We start from the raw sequence: 9,268 nt of genomic DNA, 5'->3' as shown, positions 1-9,268 counted from the left end.
CTATTCCTTTCTCTCTTTAATGCTTCCTTCTCCCCACGTCTTCCTCTTTTCCTCATCATTTCTCTCCTTTTCCTCTCTCTCGCGGTGTCCTCTTTTTCCCTGCCTTCCTCTCCCAGTCCTCTCTTCCTCTCCATTCCTCTCTCCCTCTCCCCAGTCTCCCTCTTTTCCCCCCCTCCTCGCTTTTCTCCCCACAAGTTCACTGCACCCCCAAACTTCGAATAACTTAGCGACATAAAAATCCTTAAAATCGAAAGTTACGAACATAACTCCACTACACCGTATTCACAGAGACCCCCTTATTTTTCGTAAGTTCGAATATTATCTTACGCAAATTGTAATGTGGGTTTTTTCGTGGCTTGAGGTAGACCTTTTGAAATAAGGTGAAATGTTACGTTGTTATTCTTGTGGTTGGTGGTTATTATTATTATTATTATTGTTATTATTATTATTATTATTGTTATTATTATTATTATTATTATTATTATTATTATTATTATATATCCCAACCCAACCCAACCCATCCCATCCCATCCCAACCCAACCCAACCCAACCCATCCCATCCCAACCCATCCCATCCCCAACCAAACCCAACCCAACCCATCCCATCCCATCCCATCCCATCCCAACCCCACTTAAAGACACGGAAACAGGCACACTCACTCCTCGTACATGACTCAACCAGCAAAGGCAATTGAAAGCTTGTTAACAGCCGACCCATCGTTACTGGTGACATTTACAGACAGCCAGAGAAACAGACAGCCAGAGGAGAGACAGAAAAAGCCACATTAAAAGGAGGGAAGGATTGGAATGGTACTTTTATTGGCCGTATGTGGTGGTGTGGTGGGGGTTGTGGATGTGGTAGGGGTGGTGGTTGGGGTGGATGTGGTGGGGGTTGTGGAGGTAGTAAGGGTGGTGGTCGGAGTGGATGTGGTGGTTGTGGTAGTGGTGGTGGTGGTGGTGGTGATGGATACTCTTGCTGTGGTGATGTTAAGAGGTGATGATGGTGGTAGTTGTGGTGGAGAGCGATGTTACTTTTGTTGTGGTGGTGAATGAAGCTATGATTGTGGTAGTTGTGGTTCCGACAGGAGCTGGTTAGTAGTTAGAGGTGGTTGTTGTGGTGATTGTGGTAGTTAATGATGTCTTTGTGGTGGCAGTTGTGGTAGTGACAGGTTATGGTTGTGGAAGTTGTGACTGTGGTGATTGTGGTAGTTGTGGTAGCGATTGTTGTAGTATCTTGGTTATAATATTTCTCTCTCTCTCTCTCTCCCTCTCTCTCTCTCTCTCTCTCATCCTCTTCAGCCTGTGTTCCCTAACTTCTCCCCTCTCTCTACTCCCCTCATCTCTCCCCCCTCCCCCTCCTCCCCTTTCTCTGGCTTCTTTCCTTCGCTCCTGTTCACACCTTCCCTCTCCTCGCTTCATTTCCCCTCTTTCCTTCCTTCCTTCGCCATGTTTCCCCCCCCCCTCTCTCTCTCTCTCTCTCTCTCATTTCCCCTTTCCTTCCTTCCTTCGCCATGTTTCCCCCCCCCTCTCTCTCTCTCTCTCTCTCTCTCTCTCTCTCTCTCTCTCTCTCTCTCTCCTCTCCCTTTCTTTCCCCTCACCTCCTCTTCATTCCCCTCTTTCCCATCCTCTCCATTTTTCTTTCTCTTCTCTCTCCTCTTTTTGCTCATCCTTCTGCCCTCTTTTTCTCAGCTCCTTCCATTTCTTCCTCCCTCTCCTCTCCTCTTCTCTCTCTTTTTTCTCTCCCCTCTCCATCTTTCTCCTCCTCACTCCTTCTCTTTCCTCTCACCGTCTCCCTAATTTTCTCTTCTTCCTCTCCTTTATTCTCCCTCCTTTTTTCCCCCCTCTCCTCTCTCTCCCTTTTTCCTCTCCCCTCTCCATCTTTCCCATCTTCTCTCCCTTTCTCTCTTCTCCATTTCTTTTTTTTTCTCTTCTCTCATTCCTCTTATTTTCACCTCTCTACGATTCCTCTCTCCATCTTTCCCCTCTTCTCTCACCCTCTTTCCTCCCCCCCTTCTCCCCTTTCTCTCCCCTCTACATACCTCAATCAACAAAGGTATGCAGACTAGGAAAAGTTGGCAAGAGTGAGGGGAGAGAAATGGGGAGAGGAAAGGGAGGGGAGGGAGGGGAAAGAGGAAGGGAAGGAGAAAAGTAAGGGGTAGAGAAGTGAATAAAGAGAGAGAGAGAGAGAGAGAGAGAGAGAGAGAGAGAGAGAGAGAGAGAGAGAGAGAGAGAGAATGTGTGTGTGTGTGTGTGTGTGTGTGTGTGTGTGTGTGTGTACCTATAGAACGCTAATAGGCTGTCTCGTCTTCACACTGATTACCTTCCCTCTCTCCTGTCTCCTTCCTTCCTTCTCTCTCTCTCTCTCTCTCTCTCTCTCTCTCTCACTTCTTCGCCTCGTTGAGTTGGGGATGAGAGAAGAAGGGTTTTTGTGGGTGGGTGGTGTCTAATTTGGGAAGGGAGGGGAAGGGAGGGGGAGGAAGGGGAAGGGGGGAGAAAGGAAATTGGAGGGGAGGGAGAGGAAAGGGAAAGGGAGTTGGAGAAGGGAGAGGGGAAGAGAGAGAGTTGGGGAGGGAGAGGAGAAAAGAGGAGACTGGGGAGGGATTGAAGTTGAGAAAGGAGGGAGGAGAGAGAGCTAGAGGGGAGGGGAGGGGAGTGGGAGTTGAGGAATGGAGATAAAAGAGAGTGGGGGGATAGGGAAGAGAAAGAAAAGAGTGGGGAGGGGAGTGGGAGTTGGGGAATGGATATAGAAGAGAGGGGAGGGAAGAGGGGGGTGGTGTAGGGAGGGTTTGGGAGGTAGGGGTAAGAAAGTGCTGAAAAGGGGAAGACGAGAGAGAGAGAAGAGAAAAGAGAGAGGAGAGAGAAAGAGAGAGAGGGAGAGAGAGAGAGAGAGAGAGGCGACACTTCTTCATATGTTGACTATTTATTGCTTCCTCCTCTTCCCGTTCCTCATTGTCTCTCCCCCCCTCCCTCCCTGACATTCTGTTCTCCTTTACCCTCCCTTAACTAGCTCACTCCTCTTCCATCTGTTTCTCTCTCTCTCTCTCTCCAGACCATAGAGAGAGTGACAAGTCTCTTTACTTTTACTTAGGTTGGTGTACATTCATATTCACCCCTGTTTCTCATCCTCCTTCCTTCCTTCCTTCCTTCCTTCTGTCACTCATTCCTTCATCACATGTTATTACTCCTTCCTACCCCCTTCCTCCTCCTTCTATATACCCTCTTCTTTTCTTCCCACGGTCCACCTTTACCTCCATTTCTCCGTCTTTCTGTCGTTTCTCTTCCTTCCTTCCTACTTTCCTTCCTTCCTTCCTTCTGTCGTTCTTTCCTTCCCTTCCCTCCCCATTTTATTCTCTCCATCTCTCCCCTTCGTCGTTTCATCTCTGCGTCTCTCAGTTACTCCCCCCCCCCTTCTCTCCATCCCTTCCCTCCTTTCTTCCATCCTCCCCTCCATCTCTCCCCCCTTCTATCTTTCTCAGATCTCTCTATCCCTTCCCTTCCCTTCCTCCTTCCTTCTTTCCATCCCTCAGTTCTTTATCATACCCTTTTTGTATCATCTCTTCATCCCTTCTTCCTTCCTTCCCTCCATCTCTCCCTCCCTCCACTCTTTCCTTTCTCTTTCCACCCCTTCCATCCTTCCCTCCTCCCTCCTTCCTCCCTCCCTCTCTCCATCTCTTCCCTCCTTCATACTTCCCTCCATCTTTTCAACCCTTCCCTTTTTCGACCCTTCTCTCCTCCTCTCCAGCCCTTCCCTTATTCCCTCCACCCTCCCTTTATCCCCTCCTCCCTTCCCTCCTTCCACCCTTCCACATCTCTCCCTCCCTCTCTTCCCCTCCTCCTTTCCTTCCTTCCACCCTTCCACATCCCTCCCTCCCTCTCTTCCCCTCATCCCTTCCTTCCTTCCACCCTTCCACATCCCTCCGTCCTTCCCTCCACCCCTCCATCCTTGCATCCCCTCAGACATATTCATCTGCTCCCTCTCCCCTCACGCTGACAACTGCCGCTATATACGAGCGTAAACTGACTCCCTCCTCAGTTTCCTTTGCTCGTCCGCGGCAGTTTAACATGTGGGGCACTTTGTCAGACCCTTGTTAGCACCCTTTTTTGCGTGGGTGGGGTGTGGGTGGCTGTGGAAGAGTGGCGGTGGGTGGATGTTGTGTGCTTGGGGTGGTGCAGAAGGCTGGTGGTGGTGATGGGTGTGGTTGTGTCTGCTGTGGTTGGGGTGTGGAAGGAAATGGTGGAGTGTGAGTGGGGTGTGGGTTTGGGTGGGGTAGGATGTGGGTGTGGATGGAGTATGGAAGGGTGGTGTTGGTGTGGTCGGGTGGGTTTTGGGTCGGATGTGGATGAGTGATGGTGGTGGATGTGGGTGGGTGTGGATGTGGTGTGAGACAGTGGGTGTTGGGTGGGGTGTGGGTGGGGGGTGGGGTGCTTGCCTTCCCCATGTGGTTGAGCTTGATATGTTTTCTGTGTCAGTGAGTTCCTCTACTGCTCTTTGCTCTCATAGAAAAGATACCATAGGAAGTAGGAATCATACGTTCATTTTTCTATGCATATTTATTTATCTATGCTTATCTATCAGTCTATCTATCTGTTTATCTATTGACTTTTCCATGATATTCCTTGCTAATGTGTACCTCTTATTTTTTTTCTTTTTTCATTTAATTCATGTCAAAAATCACTTGCCTCACCATTCATCTTAAAATACAGCCTGACTCAGTATATAGTTTTTTTTTTTTTTTATTGTACCATCACCAGACGATTTTATTCAGGTGTAAAAATTCCCTGCTTTTTAAAGGTGTAAGATATATATATATATTTTTTTCCAAACTTTCATTTTTTTTTTTTTTTTTTGAGGGGGGGGCATTTTCCCTTTTTTATTATATACTCTCTCTCTCTCTCTCTCTCTCTCTCTCTCTCTCTCTCTCAGGACGATTTTACTCAGCTTTGGAAATTACTGAGATTTTTTAAGTTTCCTCCTCCCTCCTCCTCCTCCTCCTCCTCCTCCTCCTCCTCCTTCTCCTCTTCCTCCTCCTCCTTCTCCTCCTCCTCCTCCTTCTCCTCCTCCTCCTCCTTCTCCTTCTCCTCCTTGTTCTCTTCTCTTTCTTTATATCCTTAACATATTCTCTCCTTCCATCTTCCTCATCGTCATCTTAATCTTCTTTGTAATTATTAATATTCTCAAGTTACATTCTGTGTGTGTGTGTGTGTGTGTGTGTGTGTGTGTGTGTGTGTGTGTGTGTGATAATTATCCTTCCACATTTCTACACACACACACACACACACACACACACACACACACACACACACACACACACACACACACACAAACTACCCAATTGCCTCGTTATGCAGACGTCACCACCTGCACAGCCAATCAGCATGCAAAGATCACCATTAATCAATTGTCAATCTTGTTAGTGCTTAGATTGCAATGAGAGGTAGGATGGTGGGATGGGAAAGAGAAATGATGATGGTGATGATGGTGGTGGTGGTGGTGATGATGAGACAGATGGTGATTGGTGCTTGCAAGACTGAGATAGAAATGATGGTGGTGGTGGTGGTGATGATGATGATGAGAGAGATGGTGATTGGTGCTTGCAAGACTGGGATAGAAATGGTGGTGATGATGGTGGTGATGATGATGATAATGAAACAGATGGCGATAGTTACCTGTAGGACTGAGAGAGATAAGATGATAATGATGATGATGTTGGTGATGATGATGATGATGATGATAAGGTGGTGATCGCTGCCAACAGAACTGGGAGAGAATTAATGATGATGATGATGATGATAACTTTGGGAAGAGAGTTGATGATAATGACAATAATGATGATTGTGATGATTATTTTTTTTGGGGGGGCGGTAATGGCGAAAATTATAATAATAGGAAACAAAAACAATTTGAAAAAAAAAAAATAGAATCAAGGCAAAAAATAATCAACTACAGGGTGGTAAAAAAATCAGTAAAATCAAGGAAAAAAATAATCAACTACAGGGTGTTAAAAAATCAATAAAATCAAGGAAAAAATAATCAACTACAGGGTGTTAAAAAAATCCAAAAAATCAAGGAAAAAAATAATCAACTACAGGGTGTTAAAAAAATCCAAAAAATCAAGGGAAAAAATAATAAACTACAGGGTGTTAAAAAATCCAAAAAAATCAAGACAAAAAATAATGAACTACAGGGTGTTAAAAAATCAATAAAATCAAAGGAAAAATAATCAACTACAGGGTGTTAAAAAAATCCAAAAAATCAAGGGAAAAAATAATCAACTACAGGGTTTTAAAAAATCGAAAAAATCAAGGAAAAAATAATCAACTACAGGGTGGTAAAAAAATAAGTAAAATCAAGGCAAAAATAATCAACTACAGGGTGTTAAAAAAATCTAAAAAAATCAAGGAAAAAATAATCAACTACAGGGTGGTAAAAAATCCAAAAAATCAAGGGAAAAAATAATCAACTACAGGGTGTTAAAAAATCCAAAAAAATCAATGAAAAAATAATCAACTACAGGGTGGTAAAAAAATCAATAAAATCAAGGAAAAAAATAAGCAACTACAGGGTGTTAAAAAAATCCAAAAAATCAAGGAAAAAATAATCAACTACAGGGTGGTAAAGAAATCAGTAAAATCAAGGCAAAAAAATAATCAACTACAGGGTGTTAAAAAAATCCAAAAAAATCAATGAAAAAATAATCAACTACAGGGTGTTAAAAATCAATAAAATCAAGGAAAAAATCAGCTACAGGGTGTTACAAAAAAGAAATCCTCTCCTAATCCAGAGCAGCTGTGGTTCGATTTCGTGTTTGTGCATCAGTGTATCAAGCGACCAGCCTCTTGATTTGGTAAACAAGGTGGCTGGGGTTGATTGGGCCAGGAGCAGATGTGTAGGAGTGATTCTCTCTCTCTCTCTCTCTCTCTCTCTCTCTCTCTCTCTCTCTCGTGGGCTATTTCTGTTGCTCTCTCATCTTCTCTTTATTTTTCTTTGTTTTTTGTTTTCCCTCGTGTGTTTTTTGAGCTTCGTTTTTTTTAATTAGTTTGCGTCCCGAGGGTTATTGAGAGAGAGAGAGAGAGAGAGAGGATTGCCAGAACATCCCCGTCTCCAACAAAGCATCTTTTACACAAACTTGGCCCAGATTTTCGTCCTTTTGCAACTTATTTCACGTAGCTCAGTGACAGGAAAAGAATACTACAGCTCTCCTTCCTTTCCACAGCACTTCTTCGTGACTAGCGTTGTATTTCACGTAGCTCAGTGACAGGAAAAGACAATACCACACCTCTCCTTCCTTTCCACAGCACTTCTTCGTGACTAGCGTTGTATTTCACGTAGCTCAGTGACAGGAAAAGACAGTACTACAGCCCTCTTCCTTTTCACAGCACTTCTTCGTGACTAGCATCATATTCTAATGTTAATCTATTGTTGCAACTCAGCATTCAAGATGGAGAGATTGCAATTTTAGGCCAGGTTAGAGTGAAAAGAGTATAGCATTATAATCCACGGCGTTCCTCTCTTATTGCAACTGTCATATTGCAACTGTACTCTAGATGCAATGATGGCAATTTTAGGCCAAGTTAGAGTGAATGGAGTATAGGTAGCAGTTAAAATGGCCACTGCTCTGTTCACTGCTTCTGTACAGCCTGGCCATCGTCCTTCTGGGGATCTTGCTAGTCACGAAGAAGTGCTATGGAGTGTATGTAGAGCCGTAGTTTTTTTTTTTTTTTTTTGCCAATGTGCTATCTGGAAAAAGAACTGCATAAGGATGAAAATCAGGACCACGTTAAGGTAAAAAGACTCTAATTGGTTTGTTTTCATGTGAGGGAACTGGACCACTGCCACAACTCAGGTATTAAACCAGGAAGTGAATCTCCTTGGTTACTAGTCGAATTTACCCACCCATCTAAAAAAAAAAAAACAGAGTTATGGATCACACTCACACATGGAAAAAAAAAATACTCCACTTTTTCTGGGTTATGAATCTCCTTGGTTATTAGTCCAATTTTTTTTTACTGTCTGATTTTCCACGTCATAAAAGGGATTGTTGTGAGATGTTGCCCTGCTCTGTTAGGTCACGTGTTTGCAATGTTGCCAGGTCTTGCAGAAGTGGCATTGTCTTTCTCGATGACCTGTTGTGTTGATTTGGTATTGGTAAAGGTGTAGTGATAGGATTCTGGCTGTCTGTCTGTCTGTCTGTTTCTCTGTCTATTCGTGTATCTGTCTTCCTGTCTGTCTCTGCTTCTGTTTACCTACCTGTCTGTCTTTCTGTCTATCTATGTGTTTGTCTGCCTGTATGTCTTTGTCTCTCTGTGACTGTCTGCCTGTCAGTCTGTATGTCTGTCTGCATATGTCTATCTGTTTATCTATCAAGCTTTCTGTCCATCTATCTGTTTATTCATCTATCTTTATATCTATCCATCCATCCATCCATCTCTCTCTCTCTTTCTGTCTGTCTGTCTGTCTGCCTGCCTATCCATCCATCTATCTATCTGCGAACCTATATTCTGACGCTTCTTCCAGTGAGGGGTGGAGATTTTCGTTCTTTCTCAGCCTATTTCCCTCATCTCCTTGTCGGGATAAGAAAACGCTCCTCCTCCGCATCCTTCCCGTCGCACTTCTTCGTGACTAGCACCACATCCTATAGGGTTTTAATCCCTCGGCATAGCTCAGCATTCAAGATGGAGGGATGGCAATTTTACGCCTCTACTCCTTTCACCTCAACTTGGCCCAGATTTTCGTCCTTTTTGCAGCTTATTTCACGTTTGGCCCTATATCCTTTCCACAGCACTTCTTCGTGACTAGCACCATATTCTCAAAAACTAAGCAATTTTTGCGACTCAGCATTCAGGATGGAGAGGTGGCAGTTTTTATGAATGTTGCAAGTCATTTAGAATATTGCAAACACCGATAGGAATGTTGCAAGCCTCGATAGGATTGTTGCAAGCCCCATTGGAATATTGCAAAGCCTTTAGGAATGTTGCAAGCCCCAGTTGGAATGTTGCAAGCCCCGTTAGGAATGTTGCAAGCCTCGATAAGAATCCTGCAAGCCCCAGTTGGAATATTGCAAGTCTCACTGGATTATTGCAAAGCCTTTAGGAATGTTGCAAGCCCCAGTTGGAATGTTGCAAGCCCTCTGCTGCCTTGTCCACTTCTGCAACGTCCACTCCTGTCCCCTGTTGACCAGACTTGACCCTGATTAAGGAGCAATTGAGTGAGTGCAACAGGAGGGGATGCTGATGACCCTTGCAAGATCATCTCAAGTGGAGTGTTGG

General features: G+C 44.3%; 1 protein-coding gene across 1 annotated transcript in view; it reads left to right on the top strand.

Annotated features, from left to right (window-relative positions):
- LOC145414360 (LIM/homeobox protein Lhx5-like) overlaps nucleotides 1-9,268 on the top strand; it is a 102,937-nt gene that overhangs the window by 58,045 nt on the left and 35,624 nt on the right. The window lies entirely within an intron of this gene.

Source organism: Coenobita brevimanus, chromosome 99 (assembly GCF_032717465.1).
Source record: "Coenobita brevimanus isolate Jiangsu-jjx chromosome 99, ASM3271746v2, whole genome shotgun sequence".
NCBI lineage: Eukaryota > Metazoa > Arthropoda > Malacostraca > Decapoda > Coenobitidae > Coenobita > Coenobita brevimanus.
The sequence above is the reverse complement of the archived record's forward strand: the minus strand, read 5'-3'. Positions and strand labels throughout refer to the sequence as shown.